Source organism: Bos taurus, chromosome 14, assembly GCF_002263795.3.
Source record: "Bos taurus isolate L1 Dominette 01449 registration number 42190680 breed Hereford chromosome 14, ARS-UCD2.0, whole genome shotgun sequence".
Classification (NCBI taxonomy): Eukaryota; Metazoa; Chordata; class Mammalia; order Artiodactyla; family Bovidae; genus Bos; species Bos taurus.
The window spans coordinates 34,171,855-34,198,093 of NC_037341.1; the positions used below are offsets into that span (position 1 = coordinate 34,171,855).

A 26,239-nucleotide genomic window follows, 5' to 3' on the forward strand; every position below is an offset into this window, starting at 1 on the left:
CTTTTATTTCTTTCTCCCTTCCTTTTATTGAAGATTTTCTCTAGACTTCACAATACAAAGTACACATAAAAGCAAACCCTGGATGTTTTCCCTCAGAGACTTCATCATCAAGTTAAAAAGACAAATAGAAATACATAAAAAATGCTAGATAATCTTATGCTTTAAACAACCTATAAGCATGTTATATAGTAAGAAATGATCAAATTTGAAATGAGCAATACAGGAATATATACTATGGGTTTAGGAGGAAGATCACCATGGGATGAAAAAGATTGAGAATAGTTCATGTTTCATTTACGGGAACTCTCATTTTGAAGAACTGAAGGATTCTCTACTGACAAGTGAAATATGTTGCCTATTGACTAGGATTTGAAAATAGTTTTGTTTTACATAATTGTAATCAGATTTGATGTGTACTATAAAATTCTAATACAATCTCCCTTCCTAGCTCCAAATTGGATAGCCTCTTAACATTTGTGGTAACAGGATTTGACCTATAATACATCGTGTTTATATAATACCCTATATTTAGCATCAAATGGAAAAGTTTTCCAATAATGAGGTTTTGGAACACAGTCAATTTCTAGGCATCAAGTCACGCTCATGACAGCTCAGCAGCTCTGAACTGTTCTTGAGAAGAAAGTGAGTGACAAGATGTAAAACTAGCAATCGTGGAGAGAACGGAGCTGTTCCCCTCATCAGAACTTGACTTTAAACTTTCCTGTTTGACCTTTCTCTGGGGAAACTGTCCGTCATCCTCCCACCCTCTCACTCCTAAAGACCTTTCATTTTATCTCAGAGGTAGTACTAGACCATCAGCTAAATTACCTTAGAACATTGGCAGGCTCCAATTTTTAGTTTGACAATTACTTCACTTAACCATATATATCCAGCTGCTAAGTCGCTTCAGTCATGTCCAACTCTGTGCAGCCCCATAGACGGCAGCCCACCAGGCTCCCCCGTCCCTGGGATTCTCCAGGCAAGAACACTGGAGTGGGTTGCCATTTCCTTCTCCAATGCATGAAAGTGAAAAGTGAAAGTGAAGTCGCTCAGTCGTGTCCGACTCCTAGCGACCCCATGGACTGCAGCCCACCAGGCTCCTCCGTCCATGGGATTTGCCAGGCAAGAGTACTGGAATGGGTTGCCATTGCCTTCTCCAACCATATATATATATATGTTTTTTTTCTTTCTGAAAAATCTTCCGAATCCATAACATAACAAAACAAACTGACCGAAAACACCATCCTCACTGCCAATTGCAAACAAAAATCCCCCAAATAACAATAACAACAAAATTCCCCTACTGACCTCACTTTGCAAAGATTTTGGGGACCTGGCTTCGTAAACCCTCCATATTGAGAACATTCTGGCACAGAGAGGGGAAATTTGCCTGTTTTAGGTGTGGATTTTAGGGACAGAATTTTCCATACCGGATTAGATCATTTTTCCATCAAGTCCAATATCCGGCTTAGCTGACATGAAGTTAATGATGGTGAAATGCTTTGAAAACATACATACCACATACATATAAGCAATAATGAGCCTGCATACTAGTAACTGTTATGGCCCCAAGTCCTGGTTCATGAAAGAATTTTTGAAAAGAACCTTAAATGAATAGAAGAGACAAAGTATTAAAAAGATTAATTTCTTGCTTCTTTCTACATTTCACATGTCTTGAACAAATAAATCATTTTAAAAAAAACTGAAAGTGTTAAGAATTAAGGGTGTTTCCAGAACAAGCTAAGAATGTGTTTGGTGATATTTACAATGTGGACGTGTTTCTTGGGTCTGACTGTGAAGAATCAAGTTAAGCAGGTTACATGTAGCCACAGGGCTCACTACTTAAAAGTGATTCTTTTTGTTCTTTCTTCTTTCCTTTTGGGCAGAGAATAGTAGGAACAGAAGATTTACCAACTAGTATTTCTTCAACTGTTTAGCTTTAAATTTGCCTAGAGAGGGGGAGCCATTTTCGTTTAGATCTGTTTACTTGGTGTTTTTTCAGGTTAGTTTAATTTGTACTTGAACTATGAGAATAACATTAAACTAGCAAATAGTACTTGCTTTTTTACTTTAAGTGTTGTTTATCGAACAGCTTTTTAAAATTAACAATGACGGAAGAATGTATGGGATTCATCAGTGAATTATAGTAGCTTTGCTCTCTACAAAGACTGAGGGAAAAAAAAATCACACTACAGAGTCCTTCAATCTTTGTGTTACTTTTTAAAAAGGATCTCAAATTTTCCATTTCAAATGTTTCCAGATAACTTTACCATTTGGTCTTTATTTAATTTGGAACTGTTTAGATCATCCCCAAAACACTTAGCTTCTTCAAACATTTCAGAATAATTAAGATATTGATGCTTAGGAACTTTTATTTTTATTGGGATGTCATTTGAAATTCTATCTAGATTTTATCTAAGTTTTCTAATCATTACTGAATAGCAGAGTTTATAAAATACAGAAGAAAAGATGCCAAAATAACACTTTTTGTGTGTGCAGTTTCTATCTCAAATAGCCCAAAGCACTTTGCATGCAGGAGACCCTGATTCGATTCCTGGGTCAGGAAGATCCTCTGGAGAAGGGGTAGGCTACCCACTCTAGTATTCCAGGGGTTCCCTGGTGGCTCAGATGGTAAAGAATCCACCTATGATGCGGGAGACCTAGGTTTGATCCCTGAGTTGGGAAGATCCCCTGGAGAAGGGAACGGCTTCCCTTTCTAGTATTCTGGCATGGAGAATTCCATGGACTGTATAATCCATGGGGTTGCAAAGAGTTGGACACGACTGAGCGACTTTCACTTTTCACTTTGCATGCAAATATTTATTCTATTTTATAGATGAAGAAATTTAAGGACCAGAATAACCATGAAAGACTTGTGTAGTGAAAAATGCTCTGAGCTGGAAACAGACTGTTTCTAGATTTGAATGTATCATCAGAGGCTTGACATTTAACCTCCCTGGGCCTGTCTCGCCAATTATAAAATGAGAGATTTGGACTAAATCTACTGAGAATCCAACATTCTGCATGTCTAACCTTGGATGAATTTTGCAACAGCAAGAAAATGAATGAGAACAAGATTTAACTTGCCAACTCCAGCGAAGAAAGGGGACTAAGAGTGAGAAGGTATAAATGCACTGGAACAGGGACATCCTTGGCGGTCTAGTGGTTAGGACTCCACACTTTCTCTGCCGAGGGTCGGGTTCAATCGCTGGTCAGAGAACTAAGATCCCACCAGAAAAAAAAAAGGGCACTGGGATGTGTTGGCCTTGAGAGGAGGTATTACTAGGATGGGACTCTCAATGCACTCGTCAAGCACTGGGCATCATTAAGAACAGCATCCGAAGTTCAGAGCTTGTATGCATTGGTGCAGGCAGGCAAAGATGGGGATGTGTGCAAAATAAAAAGTTCTAGGGGAATTCCCTGGTGGTATAGTGGTTACAACCAAGTACTTTCACTGTCATGGACCCAAGTTAGATCCCTGATTGGGGAACTAAGTCACACAAGCATCAGGGCCAAAAAAAAAAAAAGCTCCAATAAATTCAGTGAGGAAAAACCAGTCAGGCCCATTGTTGCCAGTCATGCGTACCTAGTAGTCCTTAGATTCCCAGAGCTTTGTCTACCTACTTTTAATTTGCTTTTCCAAAACCAGCCTACCTTACCAGCTTCAATTGAATGTTCCCAACGCCAAGCACTAAATTAAACTCTTTTAGTTTCCAAATTAACTTCATCGCCTAATCACACAACTAAAGTGCTTTTCTGTTGTCAAAGCAATGAATGTTTTACCGAAGAACATTAGAAAAAGTTTTTAAAAACTACAAGCAAAACGGCAATGAGCCCACCAACCAGAAAATGAATGATACACGTTATTATGTTTCTGTCCAACTTCTCTTTTCTGTGGGCATATCTTACAATTTTTGTTTTGAAAACTGTAATTGTGCTATATAATGACTTTAAGCCCCCTCTTTTTAATATTAAGGGTAGATGGCAAGCACTTTCATATCACAAATGCTCTTACATAGTAAGATGGTATTTAATTCTGATGCCAAACATCTGGATGAAATGTTAAAAAAAATCAGTCAATTATCTGGATATTTTCAAATATCCAGATGTTTGGCACCAGGTCGTCAAAACATTAAAATCCTTGACCAAAATTTGCAGCTTTTGCACAGATGTCTGGCATTATGTAGGCAAACTCTCTCTGAACGGACTGGCCCCTTTGGCAGCAGAGAAGCAGAGCATTTATTACATGCTTTAGTCCAAAGTGTTTCAAAGTGTAGCTCATGGGTAACTTTTTCATTTTTTTCATGATTCAGCAGCACAAAGAATATGTGTATATTTTAGGAATCTTCAATACATTATGAAAAAAATCTGGTATCGGTATTTTTAGTCATTTCTCATCTGATTTGACTGACCTTGAGAGCTTAGCATAAAGTTGTCATTTCACCCAAGTCTTGGTCTTGAGGATTTGTATCCTAATTAGGGATTTGTTTTGTCTTTTTTTGCTGTAATGAAACCAGTTCTTTCTGGCTGATAATTTTATTAACAGATTGCTCTGAATATTTAAAAGCCATGTTATAATACTCCAATATCTCTGACAACAGTCTGACTTAAAATACATGCAGATTGCCTTAAAAGATATTTTTATGATTTTCTAATTATCTTCTTCCTTGGGTCCTAGTTTTTCCTTTAATTCTGTATTACTGTCTGCTTTTTCACTCGTGTGCCTTTTTTTTTTTTTTTAATTCCTGAAGGTATCATTTGTATAAGGTCAGTGAAATTCAATGTCATTCACAATCATGTCACACCAAATTTTATGTACTCGAATACATATAGATATCTTTAAAATTACCATCCTTAGTATATTCTTTCTGTCTTTCATCTTTCATGCTATCTGGTTTTCTTTTCATTAGTTTTGCTTTGATTATGACTATTACATGTCTATTAGTGTAAAAATATTTCTTACTTCTGTTGCTGAAATAGAAAAAAAAAAGAAAGACTCTATCCAAGATACGAAAGAGAGCAATGTAGCTGGATAACACGATGCATGAATCAATGAACGACATGAACTAAGTTCACTTCATGCCTCTCACCTACTCAGCACTGTTCGTTCCTATGTTCTCTTCCTGCTCTCTCACCAACTTGCTTGATTGCCACAGGCAGGACATTAGCTGGGCTTTTGCCTCAGGTTCTTCATCCTTCAGCCATAAAAAATTAGACATTGCCACCTAGGTATGTCTTGTAAAATAATTTGTAAAGATTCTTTGATATCATAAATATTAAATGTTACTATTGAGTAGCTTGATTTATCTGAATAATTTACATGGAAAACCCAGGCAGATATAAGTTTTTTATTTTAAAAATTATATATATGAACCACCCCACCCCACATTTGAGGGCTAAATCTTTGTTTGTTTGTTTTTAACTTTTATTTATTTGAGGACTTCCCAGTAGCTGAGTGGTAAAGAGTCAGCCTGCAGTGCAAGAGAGGCAGGAAACACAGGTTTGATCCCTGGGTAGGGAAGATCCCCCGGAGGAGGAAATGGCAACCCAGTCCAGTATCCGTGCCTGGGAGATTATCTATTTATTTGTGGCTGCACTTGAGTCTTGGTCGCTGCACGCGGGCTTTCTCCAGCTGTGGTGAGCTGTGGCTACTCTTCCTCGTGGTGCGTGGGCTTCTCACTGCAGTGGCTCTTCTTGTCGTGGAGCATGGGGTCTAGGGCGAGAGGGCTTCAGCAGCTGCAGCACGTGGGCGCAGTAGTTGTGGCTCGAAGGCTCTAGAGTACGGGCTCAGTAGTTGTGGCACCTGGGCTCGGTTGTCCAGTGGCATATGAGATCTTCCCTGACATGGATCAAACCTGTGTCCCCTACATTGGTGGGTGAATTCTTAACCACTGGGCCACCGGGGATATCCTAAGCCTTTGTTTCCTGCAAAGCATTGTAAACTCATTTTTAGTCTTAGCATCTACGTCTAAGTGCATAATTTGCTCTTGTGAATATCTGCTTCAGATTTATTGAGTGGTGTTCTTGCCCAATGGCAAATTATCTATGATTTGATATTTGGGGCACTTTTCTGGGGTCTGAACAGGTCTAAGTACAGCAATCATTAATGAGGTGGTATGCCACTGCTGCACTGAGATGATATTTTCACACGATTGCTATGTTTTATGTGACAGCAAATCTTTGGATAAAAATGAGAAATTATAACTGCTTAGCTAGATATTTGGAAATCTTTATGTAGTTATATTCTTTCATCCAAAGTACTAGACTGCTGGGCTGTAAAAACAGTAATCTCAGACTTTTGACTCTGTGTTCCTCAGACGTGAATTTGTTCATGGCTATATGGATTGTATATTATATTGTATAATAAGCAGAAAGATAGACATATGGACATTCATGCAAAAACTGCTGAAAGAAATGGCAGAATCATTTTAATCATTTATTTGGCAACTGATAGCTGAATTCATCCACTAATTGGTTCTTTAAGGTTAAGCGGTTGTTTGACAAACTCAAGTCTTCCACTTTAGTACTGGTGTAGGCATATTGTGGTGCACACATTCCTATGTGGCTGAATTTCAGTGACTATTTCCTGGTATCCATCAGTGATGAGAGAAGTCAGATTTCTCTGTATCTCTCGCTTCCCTCATCCAATTCATTAGTAAGGCCTACAGCACCGCTTTCCAACTACATTCTGAATCAAACTACTTCTCACTATTTCTGCAGCTTCCACCTTGGCCCAGGTTACTGTCAGCACTTGCCTGGTCTATCATAATTGCCTCTGAACTGGTCTTTGTCCTTCCAATCTTTTCTCCTGTAGGCTCTCTTTGCCCCCCAGATGCCAGATTGATCTTTCAAAAATGTAACCTGGATCATGTTATTTTCTGCTCCAAAGCCTCCAAAAGCTTCCCCCAATATTCAAAATACAAGCTGAACTCTAAGATCCAACATGATCTCCATCGTGCTTATCTGTCTTCCTCTCCCTCGCCACCACACAAGCCTTCTCATGGTTCCTCATGTGTATGAAGTCAGCTCGTGTCTCAGGGCTATTATAACACTACCTCCTCTGCCTGGAAGCTTCTTATAGACTCATACATCTCAGGTCCCTTCAATGTTACCTTCTCAGACAGACCTTCCCAGACTGTGTTTTCTAAATGAGGTTGCCTACCCCTTGTTATTCTCAACACCCTTGACCCACTTTATTTTGCTTCATGGTACTTGCACTATCTAAATTTATATTGCTATGCTAAGTCACTTCAGTCGTGTCCAACTCTGTGTGACCCCATAGACGGCAGCCCAACAGGCTCCCCCATCCCTGGGATTCTCCAGGCAAGAACACTGGAGTGGGTTGCCATTTCCTTCTCCAATGCAGGAAAGTGAAAAGTGAAAGTGAAGTCACTCAGTCGTCTCCAACTCTTCGCAACCCCATGGACTGCAGCCTACCAGACTCCTCCGTCCATGGGATTTTCCAAGTAAGAGTACTGGAGTGGGGTGCCATCGCCTTCTCCGAAATTTATATTAGATATACATTTTTTTTTGGCAAGACCTTATAAAGCTCTATTGAAAGACATTGAAGACAATACAAATAATTGGAGAAATCTAATTCCTCCATTCCTGGATATTCCTGGATAATGACATTCAATATCATAAAGGTGTAAATTCTACTCTAAATGAATCTATACATTTGAAGTAATTCCAACCAAAATTCTAACTACCTTTTTTAAATTTTACAAAGCAATATATAATTAACCTATAAGAATAAAAACAATGTGTACTTTTTTCAGAGTAGAGTAATGGAACAGAACAGAACCAGAAATTGACCTATGTATACTTAGGGCTTTAAAAATATGATAAAGGTGATTTTTTATACAATTTTGTAAGATTAATCCCCTTTTACAGTTATTACAAAATATTCATTATATTTCCTGTGCTGTACAATGCAGTGCCTTGTAGCTTATTTTATGTTGTTCAGCTGCTAAGCTATATCCAACTCTTTGTGATCCCATGGACTATAGCTTGTCAGGTTTCTCTGTCCTCCACTATCTCCTGGAGTTTGCTCAGATTAATGTCCATTGAGTCAATGATGGTATCTAACCATCTCATCCTCTGCTTATTTTATACCAAATAGTTTATACTTCCCACTTCTTAACCCCTGTCACTCTCCCTTCACCAGATATACTTCTGTTTATGAATTGTTAATCTCTCTCAGTGACCAGTAAATAATCCTCACAGAAGAAGAAATTGTGTTCATTTTTTGCACTGATGTTTCCCAGCACCTACATCGGTCTGGCTTATAGTATGTGCTCAGGAAATACCTTTTCACTGAAAAAATGACTCAGGGACTGAAAAAAATGACTAATAAAGGACGTTTGTTCTCTAGTTCTGTATCATTCTATTGTACATCTCTGGGCTTGTAAAATTATCATAGAAACAATTCTTGGAGGAACAATTATTAGCAAGTAATATCTTATGGCATGTATGCGTGCTGTCATTTCAGTTGTGTCTGACTCTGTAACTCCATGGACTGTAGCCCACCAGTCTCCTCTGTCCATGGGATTCTCCAGGCAAGAATACTGGAGTGGGTTACCATTTCCTCTCTAGAGGATCTTCTCAACCCAGGGATCGAACCCAAGTATCTTACATCTCCTGCACTGGCAGGTGAGTTCTTTACCACTAGCGCCACCTGGGAAATCCAACGTCTCCTGGACAACCCGCTTAAAGAAATGTAGATAATTTAGGAGACAGTTGGATTAGAGCATCACCCATTGATCAATTACCTTTGCTTGCTCAGCTGCAGGGGTCACTTCTGCCAGGCGACCCAGACATGGGTCCTGGTGGCTTCCAGCCTGCCTAGCGGGGCATGTGCCAGTCTCACATACCAGTAGTGAAATCGGACCTCACTCTCTGTGTTACTAGGGTCCATCTTCTTTTCTATCTTGGCTCACTTCACCAATCATTGAATACACTGATGCAGTAGTCATTTCTCATCCTCTTAAAACTATTCTCTTCCATATTATTGAAGGATAAAAAGAACAAAAGTTGACCCCAAAGGCCTAGTTACCTAAGCAGAAACTTCTCTTCTATGAATACTGTGATTAGTTCCAAAACTAGTATATGCTGAATTCTTTCCATGTGTCAAATTATGTGGTAAGCACTAAGAAAAAGCAAAAACATAACTGCCCTTTCATTTGATCACACTTTTTTAGAGCTTTCACAGGTATTCTCATTTATCTCATTCATAGTCCCTGCTCTCAAGAAGTTTGTAATCTACTTGTGGACTTAAAAAAAAATGTAAAATAATTAGAAACTAACATGAAAGTATATGAAGCCTAAAATGCTTGGTTGGGCTAAATATCATAGGAATTGGGGGTTGGGTAGACTTAGACTAGACTTTTCAGAGAAGGTTCCAGAGAGAAGGTTAGGGTTGATCCAGACCTTTGGCTGACTTCTCCACTAGACCATCGCTTATATTAATACAAGACATTTTATGTTCCCAAAGATCTTATAATATAGTGGGAAAATTATAAAGGTAACATTAAAACAAAGCTTAGTTAGGTAATATGAGAGTGATATAAGCAGAATAGAATAGAATAGCATAGCAGAGGAAAAAGAGTTTCTAATCAGTCTATCAAGGAATGCTTCATAGAGAAGGGCCCACTAGGACCTAGCTTTCAGGTTGAGAAACAACACTGCAGTCACAGTAAATTTATTCAACTGGCCATGATTCAGCATCGATTTGGTCAATGTTACCAAAGCATTTTTAATATGTAGCTACAGCATAAATAACTTCCCAGAGGTAGATGCGTCTTTTAAGTTTACAATGAGCAATATCACTAACGTAGTCTATGCGTGCTCAGTTGCTCAGTTGTGTCCAAGTCTTTGTGACCCCATGGACTGTAGCTCGACAGGCTCCTCTGTCCATGGGATTTCCCAGGCAAGAATACTGGAGTGTGTTGCCATTTCCTTCTCCAGAGGATCTTCTCTACCCAGAATATAAATCTGCGTCTCCTGCTACTCCTGAATTGGCAGGTGGATTCTTTACCACTGAGGCATCTGGGAAGCCCAATGTACTCTATATTAGGTGGTTATTCTAGAATAGGATTCAAACCTACATACCATAAAGCAAAAAGGATGAATCATACCCAAAATGGAGGAAATAAGTATGCAAAACTTAATCAAGTTTCTTGATTAGCCAAGAAGTTTTTGTCTACTCCCCAAATACTATTAAGTACAAGACTTAAAGAAAGAAAGAAAGTGAAGTCGTTCAGTCGTGTCTGACTCTTTGTGACCCCATGGACTGCAATCTATCAGGCTCCTCTGTCCATGGGATTTCCCAGGCAAGAATACTGGAGTGGGATGCCATTTCCTTCTCCAGGGGATCCTCTTGACCCAGGGATCGAACCTGGGTCTCCCACATTGCAGGTAGACGCTTTACCATCTGAGCCACCAGGGAAATCACGTGACTTAATGCCATAGGAAAAAATTAGAATGTTAGGTTGCTCTGTAAACTAAGGCAGAATTGACCGAAGGAGATGTATCAGATAATGAGCTGTTTACACAAAAAATCAGTAATCTTCTTTTTCCAAAAAAGGTATAATCAATCCCATTTTGAGATGACAAAATCAAGGTTCAGGAAGGTCAAGTACCCAAACTTTCATAGCTGCTAAATGTCATCACTACTGGGATTTGGAGTCTGGTCTGTTTGGCTCCATTACTACACTGTGAGTTGCCATAAAGAAAACAAATGGGTGGAGTGGCGGAGGAGAGATAAATCAAGAGTTTGAGATTAACAGATACATACTACTATATATAAAATAGATAAACAAGAATGACCTATATAGCACAGGAAACAGTATTCAATATCTTGTAATAATCTATAGTGGAAAAGAATCTGAAAAAGAACATATATATATATATGACTCATAGATAAATATGAATCACTTTGCTGTACACCTGAAACTAACACAACAGTGTAAATTAACCATACTTCAATTTTTTAAAATGATGCTAAAAGGCAATAAAATCTATAGGAATTCCCCGGCCATCTGGTGGTTAGGATTCTGTGCTTTCACTGCTGAGGGATCAGATTCAGTCCCTGGTCAGGGAACTAAGATCCCATGTACTGCACAGGGCAGGCAAAATAAAATTTTAAACAATAATAGTAAAGTCTATTTTGTCTGGAAAGAAAAACAAAGCAACTGGGAAAGCAGGCTAAGTAGGAGCAAGAAGTCAGCTTGTGCAATCCACACAGTAGAGTGATGCTCTCGAGTAATAATCTATTCGGTGAGTAAACAGATGCCATCCACTGCCAATCCGGGGTGCATCACTTGCACCAAATCCTGCTGTCAACAGCGCTTCCATTGTTCTCAATAAGAACTTATACTGACTTTTCAGTTTTCTATATTCACACTGATTTTTACATGAAATTTGCACATTAGCAATGGAAGCACTGTGCATCAATTCCAAACAAAGCACAAAACCAAGGTCTCTCTGAGTCAAAAGAGATTTGGAAGACAGGTGAGTTAACACCTGTCTGGAGAGTTTGCAGGCTTTGCCTGGCAACAGAGGCCAGCAGCAGACTTTAGCCTAAGGAGGCAAGTGTCCCAGCTCTCCTGAGTTGTGCCTCCATTTAATTTTGCTTGAATTTTGAGATCAAATCTGCCCATATGTAAAAATGTCATAACCAAAGCACATTTTTTTTTTCCAAAGCACATTTTAAAGCCGAAATCTTAATAGTGTTGACATCAGCCACCAATTTCCAGGACTTGGGAGGCGTTCTCATCCACGAATGCTATTAAATGAACGTTGGTTATTGCTTAGAATGCAAACAAGAATATAACATTTCATGGTTATTGTCCTTGACATATTTCAGAAAAGAAGTGGCACCAGATGTGACAATTCAAAGAAACTCTAACAGAGAACACTACCACTGCCTCCAATTTCTCTTGTATCTTCAAATAGCGAAGCTGAGTTTTATTTCTCATATCACTTATTTGTTGGTGTTTGCTCATAGAACTGGGGTGAGTGCAATAGATTCAGTATTAGGGGAGCAGGAGAAACAACACTTGTTCTGGAGGGAAAACTAGGGACACAAAATTGGCGGACAGGATGGGATGAGGCACTGAAATGCACTTGGTTCTTGATGTTGGTACCCATCTAGTCTACCTGAGCAGAAGTCATTGTATCAAGGCTTACCTATAGGCGCGACATGGATGGACCTCGAGATTGTCATCCTGAATGAAGTCAGTCAAAGACAAATATATATTACTGCTTGCATGCGAATCTAAAAAAAGGTACAAATGAACTTATTTACAAAACAGAAGTAGAGTCACAGACACAGAAAACAAATGTATGGTTACCAGGGACGGAAGTGGGAAAGGGATAAATTGGTAGATTAGGATTGATATATACATATTATTATATATTATCTGTGAGTGCGCAAGCTAAGTCGCTTCAGCTGTGTCTGACTCTGTGCAAGCCTATGGACTATAGCCAGCTAAGCTCCTCTGTCCATTGGATTCTCCAGTGAGAATATTAGAGTGGGTAGTCGTGCCCTCCTCCAGGGGATCTTCAAAACCCAGGGACTGAACCCATGTCTCTTATGTTTCTTAGGTTGGCAGGCAGATTCTTTACCACTAGCGCCACCTGGGAAGTCCCATTATATATTGTATGGATAACTAAGAACAACCTACTGTATAGCACAGGGAACTCTACTCAATATTCTGTAGTGGCCTACATGGAAAAAGAATTTTTAAAAAAGAGTTGATATGCATATATACATAATTCTGATTTACTTTTCTGTACACTTGAAACTAACACAATGCTGTAAATCAACTATGCTTCAATAAAAAAAATTTTTTTTTAAGATTTACTTATATAGACCTAGATAGATTTATCATGAGCATCCCAGGTGGCTCTGGTGGTAAAGAACTCACCTCCCAGTGCAGGAGGCATAAGAGACACAAGTTTGATCCCTGGGTCAGGAAGACCCACTGGAGGAGGGCATAGCAACCCACTCCAGTATTCTTGCCTGGAGAATCCCATGGATTGGCAGACTACAGTCCATAGGCTCACAAAGAGTCAGACACAGCTGAAGAGACTTAGCACGTAGGCACACAGAGACTCATCATAGAAGAGTTTTCAAAAACTTGGTAGTGTTGTAGTATTTTTTCTATCTGGTCTTGGGCCTCAGCTGCCAGTTCTAAAAATCAGAATAAATACCTTAGGACCTTACGATATACTTTATTTTATTTTTTTACTATTTTCTCTCACTTTTATTTCAACTCAAAATCACAAAAGAAGACAGAAAAACCTCATTCAAACACTATGGGAATATAAGAGTGGGTGCTTGAGAAACATAAGCACCTTTATCTATGGATTATACTCCTAGGAAATTTATCATAAGTAGAAATAAAGTGTATCAAATATGATTTTCTCTTAGAAACAGTGCTGGAACAGAAGGGCAAAGTTCCTGACCTAGGGCCTTATGCCAACTTTTACCAAATGCAGGATTTAATAAACTATAAATGATATATTTTATGTTTCATAGCATAAAGCTTTCTGAAGCAGACATAAATCAATTAAGTAGCGCTACAAGTAGTCAATAAACATAAAATCCATTTAATATGATGCAGTCTCTTTGACCGTGTTTTCCTGCCAAATATTATACTGACGCAAAACAACTTTGAGTGCATTTATTAGTTATATGGATTTCAGGAAGATTTTCTTGAGGACATTTTGATAAGCACGTTAAAGGAAAGTTTGGGCCAGTGATTCGATGCCATTTTGGAAACGAGAAAACTAACTCAATTTTCCATGGTTCCCTCATTTCCTTACAGTCAATTTTCCTATCATAAAACCTAGGGATTAGAACTAATCACGGCCTGCTAGTGTGCTTGAGGTTGGGAATCTTTTCCTCAAAGGGGGAGCGAAGCATATGTTCAAGTGTGAAACTGCCTGTTTAAGTGTCGGGAGTTACAACCTGAGTGTAGTTGGCAGAGGACTGTAAGTGTGAATTGCTATGCGTACAGATCACCACCAGGATTGCTTGAGGGACTTTTCACCCCCTCCAATTTATTACTGAGCGGCAAGAAACATTAACTGGGAAACTTCAGTGCTTATAAGCCTAGTTAACTTAATTCAGGGCAAAAAACAAGCAGATCCTAAGAAAGGCTGAGCATTCTGGACTAGACCTTAAAAACCATCTCAAAATGTTATTTTGACTACACTTGTACAATAAGAAATCACCAGTTATCTTTTAAGAAGCCAATCAACGTCAAAGGAAAATAGATCTCTGATAATAATTCTCGAAATCTTGCAATAAAATCCTGAATTTTCTGTTAAGTTAGTCTGTTTAACAGGACACAGAGAACAGTACAATTTGTTCTAATTCATTTTAGGGGGGCGGGAAGGGGGGCAAATCATTCACTTAATCTTGTATTACTTTCAAATTGGTTTGGGAAAAGTCACAAATTAGCTCTGTCATTTCTGACAACATGATTTTTATCAGCTTGGTTAAATAGTGCAGGGTGAGGGTGGGTGGGGGGTAGATTTTATTTCAAATCTTGGGAAAAAGACCTTGCATCAACATGATTCAACTATCGTTAGCAGATATCCACATTCAGAATAACTCTTCTATAGCTGTGTTTACTCTCTGCAGAACTGGCCCTTTGTCAGTTCCATTTATCTTAAAAGGCCCAGTTATTCTTTTCCTTCGTGTACAACCAACTCTACTAAAGCTGTTTTTATCTCGGCTTGTTTTTTAATCTAGTGGAACCGACGCAGCAAGATGGTCAAGTATGATTTCCTCTTGAAATGGAAACTGCTCTTTACCTAGCTTGTTGCAAAGCAACAATCTTGTTTTCTAAAATCACCTAAAACATACTAGAAAGCCAGAAGGTCACAAACCAACCTTTCGGGGATAAAGGCGCTGATATCATCCTTTGGGAGACAGAAAAAGTGATGTCCTCAGGTTTGGAAAGTGGAGGAGGGCCACCAGGCCATTAGGCTCTTCTATGTCTAAAATTTTAAAAAAGCAGCAGCAGCAGCAAAGTAGGGACTGGTGATTGGTTTCTCCTCTTTAGCAGATCCAGTCTTCTCCAGACTATTTCTGGTTTGCCTTCATAACAGGGAGTAAATTCCTTTGAAACAAGAAGGCACTTCTTTTAAGAATACCTTTCTCCTCACCTCCTGTTTTCTGATCCCCTAAACCCATCCACTGTTTGACTTGACAAGTAAGGGAATAAATATAGGAAAGTTGTGTAGAAGCTGCAGATTGGTGGCGGGGGTGGGGGGTGGGGGAGAGTGTTGAAAGAAGGAAAACCAGTATGTATATAGAGCTTGAAACCCTGGAGTGGAAGGACCACTGTGGCCTCCAAGAGCTAAGCCACGAGGTAAAGCCAGCCTTTCAACGGGACAGGTCTCAGCCCAATTCAAAACCTGTTTAAAAGTCAACACACCTTGAACAGGGGATAAGTCGTTTAAGCAAAATGGTGAAGCTCTTAAGAGGCACTTGCAAGACATAAACTGAGAGAATATCTCTCAGGTGACTCCATGGGGTTGAGGGGGAGGGGTGTCATTATCCTTATAGAAGGCGCTTCGCAGTGATTATAAAAGAATACCATCCACCATTTACTGAGTTCAGTCTTATGCCAGTGCTTTACATATCTTATTTCACTTGCAAAGTAGCTGTGTTAATTATTGTCGTTGCCAGGCTTCCCTGGTGGTCCAGTGGTTAAGAATCTGCCTTGCAGCGCAGTGTGATAGTGGTTCGATCCCTGGTCCGGGAAGATACCGCATGCTGTGGGGCAACTAAGCCATTACACCACAACTACTGAGCCCAGGCGCCCTAGAGCCCGTGCTCCACAACAGGAGAAGCCCTCACAGTGAGAAGCCTGCAGCACCGCGACTAGAGAGTACCGCCTGCTCTCCACAACTAAAGAAAGCCCGAGCAGCAACGAAGACCCGGCAGAGCAAAAAATTAATGCTTTTTAAAAAGTATTGTCATTACCTCCTCCTGTGGCTACCTCCAGATGCTGCATGAGTGACAAGGCTGGGATCTGAACACATACAAAGTGGTTTCACTCAAAAGGCGTAGTCCATGTAACTGCTTTGCAAGTGGTCAGGTTCTGTATTTTGTATCGTTAAAGCTTTCCTAGTCTGCAAAGTCTGGCCCAAATTCAAAACAGTTCTCTGGGACTTCCCTGGTCGTGCGATGTTAGGATTCCATGCTTCCACTGCAGGGGGCGTGGGTTTGACCCCTGGGTAGGGAACTAAGATCTCCTCTCATCCTGTATGGTGCAGCTAAAATAATAAATAAATACATTTAAAAAAAGAACAAAACAGAGCTCTGTTCTGCAAAGTGGCACGAGCCTGGGTTTAGTTGTCACTCGTTGCCTGCCTTCTTTACCCCAGCTGGAACCCTAGTGGTTTTAGTTTGAAAATGATGATGATAATAGCTATTTAAAAACTGGTTTGAGGAACCAATGAGGTAACGTATGTAAAATACTGCCCAGCACATAGTAGGCAAATCTTGTGCTTTATAAATATTCCTTTATCTTTTTTTCTTCGTGAAAGTGAAAATGAAGTCACTCCGTCGTGTCCCAACTCTTTGTGACCCCATGGACTGTAGCCTACCACGCTCCTCCATACATGGGATTTTCCAGGCAAAAGTACTGGAGTGGGTTGTCATTTCCTTCTTCAGAGGATCTTCCCGTCCCAGGGACCGAACCCGGGTCTCCCACATTGTAGGCAGATGCTTTACCGTCTGAGCCACCAACTACTCAAAAACCATTAACTGTGTTTTCTATTTTGGCTAATACCCTTCCTCATCTGTTCAGTCGTCTAAACTGTCAACTTTGGAAGAATCATTCATGGACCCATTAAAAAAAGCATTTGTTAAGTACTTACCTTATGCCCAGTAGTGTTCTAGGTGAAACAGGAGGGAAGGGGACAGAACACAACCTTTAAAAGGATGACATAGCCATTGAGGATGTGACACAAATAGGCTAGAACTGATTAGACCCAAGATGGTGGAGGATTCAACTCCTGGTATACCTTAAGCCTCATTACACGCTCATCATAATATATTAGCATATGCTACATGACAGACACACTCACAGGCCCCGGGACAGTTCCCAGGTGGACCATGAGAGGCCAAAAAAGTTGGTGGGGGGTCAATTTCTGGAAATCCCTGCCCCTTCCCCAAAATAATTGAAGAAACTCCTCCCATTGATTAGCCTGTGATATTACTCAACCCTTAAAAAACTAACCACCTCTTAGGTCAGGGCCCCTCTCACTTTCCAAGGTGACTCCCATGCCCTGGGGCGTTTCTGAGATGGATCACGTTCTGCCTGCGGAATGTGTGTGCCTGCGTGCTCAGTCTCTCCTTTGGACTGCAGCCCGCCACCTCTGTCCATAGAACTTTTCAGGCAAGAATAGTGGTGTGTTTGTGTGTGTATACTCAATTGTGTCTGACTCTTTGCGACCCCATGGACTGCCAGGCTCTTCTGTTTATGGAATTTTCCAGGTAATAATACTGGAATGGGTTGTCATGTCCTACTCCAGGGGATCTTCACCACCCAGGAATCGAACTTGTGCCTCTTGCGTCTTCTGTATTGGTGGGCAGATTCTTTACCACTGTGCCACCTGGGAAAGCCCAAAAATACTGGAGTGGGTTGCCAAGCTCTTTTCCAGGGGATCTTCCTGACCCAGGGATTGAACCTGCATGTCCTGAGTCTCTTGCATTGCAGGCAGATTCTTTACCTAATAACCTATCAGGGAAGCCCCGTTGAATGTGTATCTGTCTAAATAAACTTGCCTTTACTTTACTATAGCTCTTGAATTCTGTCCAGCACAAAGCCAAGGATCCTCAAGAACTCACCCTAGTCCTGGGACACAACATGACCATCCTCTCCCCATTTACCTGAACATAGGGGATCAGGAAGTGAACAAAACAGATGAAGATAATGTTCATCTACTCTTGTCTATGTCCGCAACTTCCCATCCATATAGTCACCAAAGTCCTATCCACTGTGCATCAGTATGTTAGAAAGTGAGAGTCTGTGTATATAGAACATCTTAAATCTACCGCATTCTCCTTTCTACTGCCTTCTCCAAAATACTGAAATTCATTCTCCTCCATCTATCTTAGACCAGTGGGCCTCAATCTTCAGCAGACATCAGAATCACTTGGAGGGGTTGTTCACACCCAGAGTCCTGAGACCCATTCCCAAGTACCCAGGTGATAGTGATGCTGCTGTTCCAGGGACTTTGGAAGCCACTGACCTGGGCTAGCACCTAGCTCTAATCTCTCCACCAGTCACATCACCATATTCTAATCCAGAGGTCAGCAAATTCTGGCCCCACAGCTTGTTTTAGTAAATAAAGATTTACTGGGGCACAGCACATTGTCTATGACTGATTTTGTGCTACCAGGCAGATATAACTATTTGTGACAAAGACCCTGGTCTTATGACATATGGCCTTTTACAGAAAAAATGTGCTGACCTCATCCTCACCATGCTTCAAAAATGGTCTTTTCAAAAATAACACCCATGTTTAAAATGGATAGCCAACACATACTGTATAGCACATGGAAATCTGCCCAATGTTATGTGGCAGCCTGGATGGGAGGGGATTTTGGAGGAGAATGGGTGCGTGTACATGTATGGCTGTGTCCCTTCACTGTTCAACTGAAACTATTATATCACAACTTTGTTAATCAGCTATACCCCAATACAAAAATAAAAAGTAAATAAATAAATAAGGCCCATCCTGTCAACTCTTGATTTAAAATTATCAGTAGCACCCGAAGTGTCCTAGGATACAACAAGTTGTCCAACCCTGGCTGGCCAGTCTCTTTCTCCCCATCCTGTAATTTCACCATCCTTTTTTTTTTGGCTGCACCGAGTCTTTGTTGCTGTGTTCAGGCTCTTCTCTAGCTGCAGCGAGCAGGGGCTACTCTTTAACTGTGGTGCTTGGGCTTCTCACTGCAGTGGCTTCTCTTGTGAAGTGAGCACTTCAGTAGTTGTGGCTCATGGGCTTAGTTGCTCGTGGAATGTGGGATCTTCCCGGAACAGGGATCAAACCATGTCCCCTGCATCAGCAGGCAGATTCTTAACCACTGGACCAGCAGGGAAGTCCCTGGATGTCTTAATTTTCTCTGATCACATCAAGATCCTCTCCCAATTTCTTTGTCATCCCACATCTGGTCCATCTCTCTACAATCCCATCTTCTCCTTCTTAGCATGAGCAGCTCTACCATGTGTGAGTTTAATGTTTGAGAATTCAACACTTGGCTCTACAGAGAGATAGGGGGGAAAGAAGACAGTCTGCCCACCCCTTCTGCTTCATGGGTTTGTGTTTCTGAACGAAAGTGAGATGGCATGCTTGAATCTACTGCTTCCTCAGCCTGCTCAGACCCACTGTGATTTTCGTATGTTCATGTGAGTATCTCACCACAGAGGGTGTAATCCCAGTGTTTCAAGATAAGTGTGTTTCACACAACAGAGCCAATAAACACAAGCCAACTCTTCATCTGGTGCTCAAAGAAGAAGAAACAATCTGTTTCTAAACTGGAGGAAAATCTGGCTATGTTGGGTTTACTAGACCCCAGATCTCTAGATACTCTATATGTAGATACTATAACTTACGGGTGATTTAAGTGTTCATTTTACTTTTTTTTTTTAAAAATATGGACCGTTTTAAAAGTTTTTATTGAATTTGATACAGTAATTGCTTCTGTTTTATGATTTGGTTTTTTGGTTACAAAGCATGTGGGATCTTCGTTCCTCGACCGAGGATCAAACCTGCACCCTCCGCACTGGAAGGTGAGGTCTTAACCTCTGGACCACCAGCGAAGTCCTAAGCATTCTCTTTAAATATCAGCATTAGAACTCTGACTCATTCTTTAAGCCTTTAGCACAAAAGTCCTTTCTTCTCCTTTCCTGTGTCCCGGAGTCAGTTTTCCCCTGTGCTCCCATAAGTACTGTCAGTTCCCTAAATAGTTTGTTTTGTTAATTGCTTTTATTTTTCATTATTTTATTTTTTTGTTTTTGGGTACGCTGCATGGCATTTGGAATCTTAGCTCCTCCACCAGGGATGGCATACACGGCCCCTGTGTGGAAGCCTGGAGTCTTAACCACTGGACCGCCAGGGAATTCCCTCCTAGTAATTTGTATGTTATCTGTATTATAACATTGAACTGTAATTATTTATTTAATTTTAAGACTCTCCATTAGGCAATGAGCCACTCAAGATAAAGGCATATTTTATTGATCCAGCGACTGTGCCTTTCCCAGTAAGAATAAACCTAGCCTAAGTATAAGCATTTAATAAGAGTTTACTGATGAAATGGATAAAGCCCCAACTCCCACTTTAGACCACTATCTTCTCTCTGAAATGATCTATGAACTCCCACTGAACTTTCTGTTCATGCCTATGGTTTAACATTTCAGTGCATTTTAATTCTTCCAGTACTCATTTTCTTTTTTCAACTAGATTTAAGCTTGTTCAAGGGCAGAATCCATGTGCTTACTCTATCCTGACAAGAAAATAATATTCACTAGTGGATTGATTCCTAAATTGAGTGTGATGTGTTAAGAACAGGGAGAAATTAATCAAATTGGTTTTGCCTTAGTTACAGATTTATTTATGCCTGCTTATCCAAAGTTATAAAGGCACTGCTATCGAGTGCATGTTTCTATGCCTCCTGAATTCATAGGGTGAAGCCTAATCTCCAATATAATGGTATTTGGAGGTGCAGCCTCTGGGAAGTGATTAGGTCATGCAGGGGGAGTCCTCATGAATGGAATTATTGCCCTTGTAAAAGAGACCCCAGAAAGCTCCCTCACCTCTTCCATCATATGAAGATACAAAGAGTACATGGCCATCTACGAATCAGGGAACGACCCAGACTAGACACCAAATCTGCCATGATCTTGGCCTTCCCAGTTTTCAGAACTTGAGACATAAACTTCTATTGTTTTATAAGCCACCTGGTCTATGGTATTAGCAGTCTGAAAAGATTAAGACAAGCCCTAAGTATGGCCCCATGTTGAATAATGGATCAATTCTCCTTATTTCAAGAGTAAATGTTAACAAATGAGCTATGCCAACCTTGATATCATTGTCTGAAGTTACCTCATCTCTGTTCTTTACCTGGAATGTTTTGTCTTGCTGGTTGGTTTCTTTCTCACCAGCTGTGCCCTGTGCACCTCCCTACTCCTTCATCAAATGCTCTTTCTTTCATTATCCAGTTTATTTTTTTTCTATTAAGATTTTTTTTTTAATTGGGACTTTCTTGGTGGTCCAGTGCTTAAGAATCCACCTGCCAACATGGGAGACACGAGTTCAATCCCTGGTCCAGGAAAATTCCACATGCCACGGGGCAACTAAGCCCGTGCATCACGACTACTGAGCCCATGCTCTGCAATAAGAGAAGCTGTTGGGGATGAGAAACCCACAGACTGCCACAAAGAGTAGCCTCTACTCACCGCAACTAGAGAAAGCCTACATGCAGCATGGAAGACCCAGCACAGCCAAAAATAAATACATATATAAATAAAATTTTAAAAAATATTTTTTTCATTTGTAAAGAATGTAAATTAAAAGTTCTAAATATGTATTTGTCCAGTGAATAGCAAGGTATTACTCTAAAAATGGAAATGTGTGTGTGCTCAGCTGTGTCCAACTCTTTGCATCCCTTTGGACTGTAGCCCACCAGGCTCCTCTGCCCATGGAATTTTCCAGGCAAGAATACTGGAGTGGGTCGCCATTTTTTCCTCAAGAGGATCTTCCTGATCCAGGGATCAAACCCATGTCTTCTGTGTCTCCTGTATTACAGGCAGATTCTTTACCACTGAGCCATTGGGGAAGCCCCAAAGAAAACAGCTAAGCTAATTTGACCTGGTATTCAATTGCTCTATCTGTGGTGGAAAACATGAAGGAGGAAGTACTAGACAATTGGTTACTTAAAAGGTAACCAAACTTGAGAAAGTCTAGTTTGCAAGATATTATTCCGGAAGCGTTCAAAAGGCATTTGGGTCTCATTTACAGGAGACCCAATTTCGGGAATTTTCTGAAGACTTCAATTTCTTAGAATTCTAAGCAATATTTCTTTTAAAAACAATTGTTGCGTATCACACCTGTGTGAAACTTTACTCATAACTGTAAGAAACCTTAGAAGATATTTTATTTTCCTTTCTCCTACGTTTCTGAAAGTGAGATAGAAAGTTTAACCAATAAAATTGTGCTAGACTAAGAAAAAGAAAGGTCTCTATCCTGATGTGTATCCAGTGAGATGAATGGGAATGTTGATGGGTGGAGGTGTACTTGTTCCTTCGTTTTGGGCCTGAACACTGATGGCCAAGTTCATTTAGAGATACCAGGGGACCCAGACATTTGTCTGAATGCCAAGGAAGAATTGAGGGGAAGGGATTGAAGCACTGAAGTAGGAAATACCGGTTTCTCCCTGTGTCTTTCTCTTTCCCTTGTTTTGTGTAGGTTTTTTTTTGCGGGGGTGGGGGGTGGCGGGGGGGCGTTAATCCCTCTACATTTCCTTTCTCTCATTCACCTATAAAGTCACCAAAATTTGGAACCTAAACTAAGAATTTAAAAAATTACTATCTATAATAATTTTAAAGAACACTTTATATTTTCTGATACAGTCTTTTCTTTATTTTTCTAATATTTTCTTGCTCAGCTTGATTTTAAAGAAAAATTATTCCAACCTTCTTTACTATTTTTAAATGGTCTGAATGAATCGATAGCTTGAAAATACACTTTTCCTTGACCCAGAAACCTTACTTCCTAGAATTTGTACTAAGGAAATAATTAAATGGGCGTGTAAGAACAGTTGTGTAAGGCTATTTCTGTCCACCATATTGAAAAATTTGTACACAACCTATATGTCTAATAATAATACTGGTGGAATAATCTGCCTGCAACACAGGACACCCCAGTTTGATTCCTAGGTGGGGAAGATCCCCTGGAGAAGGGATACGCTACCCACTCCAGTATTCTTGGGCTTCCCTGGTGGCTCAGAGGATAAAGAATCCACCTGCATTGTGGGAGACCTGGGTTCAATCCCTGGGTCGGGAAGATCCCCTGGAGGAGGGCATGGCAACCCATGCCAGTATTCTTGCCTGGAGAATCCCATGGACAGAGGAGCCTGTGGAGCTGCAGTCCACAGGGTCGCAAAGAGTCAGACACGACTTAGTGACTGAACACTCACACTCACTCATACAATGAAAGATAACACAGCTTTTGAAATTAAAACTCTTATTTCCATAGAATCTATATATGCTATATAGTTAAGTGAGCAAAGCAGTTTACCAAAATGATGTGTGTCATGGTCTCTGTTTTACATAAATATAGGTACACACACATAGAGAAAAAAACCACTGGAAGAAAACAGAAATTCAAAATAATGTATGATGGTTATCTCTGGTGATATGATTGCGAAGCGATTTTTCTTTTTTATTTACCTGCAATTTCTAATTTTTCTATAACTAGAAAAACTGTTACTTATATCATGAAAATAGTTAACTATAACCAACAAAATTAGGTGCTTATTATAGGTGATAGCTAAGTTGTGTAGAAAATGGCATCCATTTTTTATGAGCCTGCTCTAACTCCGTTTCTAACTTTTCCCTTTCTTTCTTTCTTCTCGATTAAAGAGAGTCTCATATACTAGGGAAACCACTGGTGAGTCACTTGTTGAGGCCTTGGAGGCTCAGATGTGCCTTACAGTAAAAAGCAGATAAAATGAAAATTTCATGGCACTAGGGATCTGTTCTCTGATAGAAATGTTCCTTAGACAACTAGGATTTTCTCTTTGATTTTAATGGTTTTTGGCTTCAAGATGGCTGAGGAGGACAGACTACCAAGGGATTTGGTACCATGCACCTTCCCACCTGGACATGCAGTGGCTGGGAGAGTGGGCGTCGTTGAGGCGCTATGCACAAAAGCAAAGTCCACTGAAAACTGAGACAGTCTCCCAGCACCTCTAACGAGACTCCCTGGACCTATTTGTTTTTTCCATACAGACACCACCTGGCCTTGAATCATCTGATAAGCCTGTATTTGGCATTTTACCATATTTCCAAAGGGCACGGCCAGGATTCCTGCCTTTTGCTTTTTATCAATGGCAATGCCAAGATCTGGCTCTGACAGAGAAGCCATCACTCCATGAGACACAAGGCCTTTCCATATCTTCTAGTATTAAGACCCTGAGCCTGAGGTTAAAGCCACCCAGGAAAGGATCAGGGCTTGACCACTGCACGTGCTATTTTTAGCTCCTGTGTTTGGTCCAAGCGATCTGGGGGGATACTCTTCCTTCCTGTACATTGGTTTCCAGTGGGCAACATGAACATTGTGATATTGTAGGCAGCGGAGCTGGGACATTGCCATGGACAGAGGAGCCTGGCGGGCTATGGTTCATGGGGTCCCAAAAGAGTTGGACACAACTCAGCGACTGAACAAAACAAGTCAGGGGAGTTGCTTAAAGGCCAAGGAAAGAATGCCACAAACATAGTATTCTCAGCACAGCGAACAATGATGGGGGGTGGGGGTGGGGCACCAAAATTCTTTTCTAGATTTTATCTCTGACTTGGTGTGTGTCCCTGAGCACTTAAGCTATTTCTGTAGCTTCAGCTTTCTCATGCATAGACAGGTAATAATACTCTGTTCTCTCTCCTTTCATTAGATGGGCACTGTGAGGATAAAATAGCAAGTTAATGAGATTTAAAATAGGAAGAAAATGTTTCTGAAGCCTTTAATGTACTCTGAGATTTTCAGGTCCTGATTAAATAGAAGTTATTGTTTCGAGAAAATCTGTACGGTTCCTATCCGGTCCATGTTATTTCCTCGAGTGCTGTAGTTATCGGACTATTTCTTTTCTCTTTCTGAACAAATATGGAGGAAAAACAACAGAGGTCAAGTAAGAAAAATAAGTACATGAAGCCTATAAATGCTCGGGCAGTCGCGTTAAGTCCTGAACCCGTATTCTGATTGGAACTAGCATGAAAACTCCTCTCTGGTAGATTTGCAACTGCATTTAATAAGGTGACTAAAACGTCCGCCCTGGCCGGGACGTTTCTCACGTGGAGACAGAGTGCAATTTTATCTTGGGAAAGCACTGAGGACACACTTCTTGAACACATACAATACTGAGGACATTTCCTGGAAAATCATTGGCCTTTGCCTGGGACGACAGTTGCATCACACAGAAACATGTGTGGTTCAGGTTTATAAGCGATACAGGCCACGAGGCCAATGGTCAACTTCTGCTCAGGTGCCAGGTCAAAAATACTAGGCATTTTCCTATTTGTACTTTAGAAAAACTTTGTCCAAGTTTTGCAGGATTCTTTTCCTACCTTCCTAATAAGAAGGGCTTCCCAGATGGCTCTGACAGTAAAGAATCCGCCTGCCAAGGCAGGAGATGCGGGTTCAATCCCTGGGTCAGGAAGATCCCCTGGAGAAGAAAATGGCAAACCCCTCCAGTATTCTTGTCTAGAGAATCCCATGGACAGAGGAACCTTCCTCATAAGACAACCAGTCAAAACAATAAACTACCTTCTGAAGAAAACAAACATTTCACTAATTCAGACTTTTAATGTCTTACTCTCTTGTGGGACTTTCTTTTCTTTTGTTACCAAACTACATCTGATAAGAAGAGAAATGGCCAAATGTGCCTCTGTTTGCTACAGAGTTTTATGTTACACATATTTAGCTTAGAGCACAGACTCTGAGGAAAAATGCTCTTTTTTCTAAATATTATAAAACCATGTTCATTCTGGAAGGGCAAACAAGACTCCTGACAATGATTACCTGCTAGGAGGAAGGGAAATGGGAGGGAGACTTCCCCTTTTCATATGTTATGTTGTTTACACAAATGTTAATTATTCCTTTCCAAATTAAAATACTACTTAAAAAAAAAGTTAACCTGTGGGGAAAGAAATTGGCAGTGAAGAATGAGGAGGTGGAGATCTTTTTTAATGGAATATTCGGATGTTTTTGTGTTTTTGTAATGTGCATAAATAAATAATAAATAAATGTAATTTCAGGGGACTTCCCTGGTGGTCCAACGGTTAAGACTCCTCGCTTCAGTGCAGGGGGTGTGGATTTGATCACTGGTTGGGGAACTAAATATACCACAGGCCACATGGTACAGCCAAAATATAAAAATAATAAATGTATATTCATAATTAAAAAGAACAAACAACAGGGAAAAAAAAGAAAAACC

At 40.3% G+C, this 26,239-nt stretch overlaps 1 long non-coding RNA gene across 2 annotated transcripts in view; it reads right to left on the reverse strand.

Annotated features, from left to right (window-relative positions):
- Nucleotides 1-26,239, reverse strand: part of LOC132342202 (uncharacterized) — a 119,114-nt gene that overhangs the window by 27,447 nt on the left and 65,428 nt on the right. For both annotated transcript variants that reach the window (XR_009490498.1, XR_009490497.1), the window contains exon 4: nt 12,190-12,277. This is a non-coding gene — a long non-coding RNA (uncharacterized lncRNA). The remainder of the gene's footprint in view (nt 1-12,189; nt 12,278-26,239) is intronic.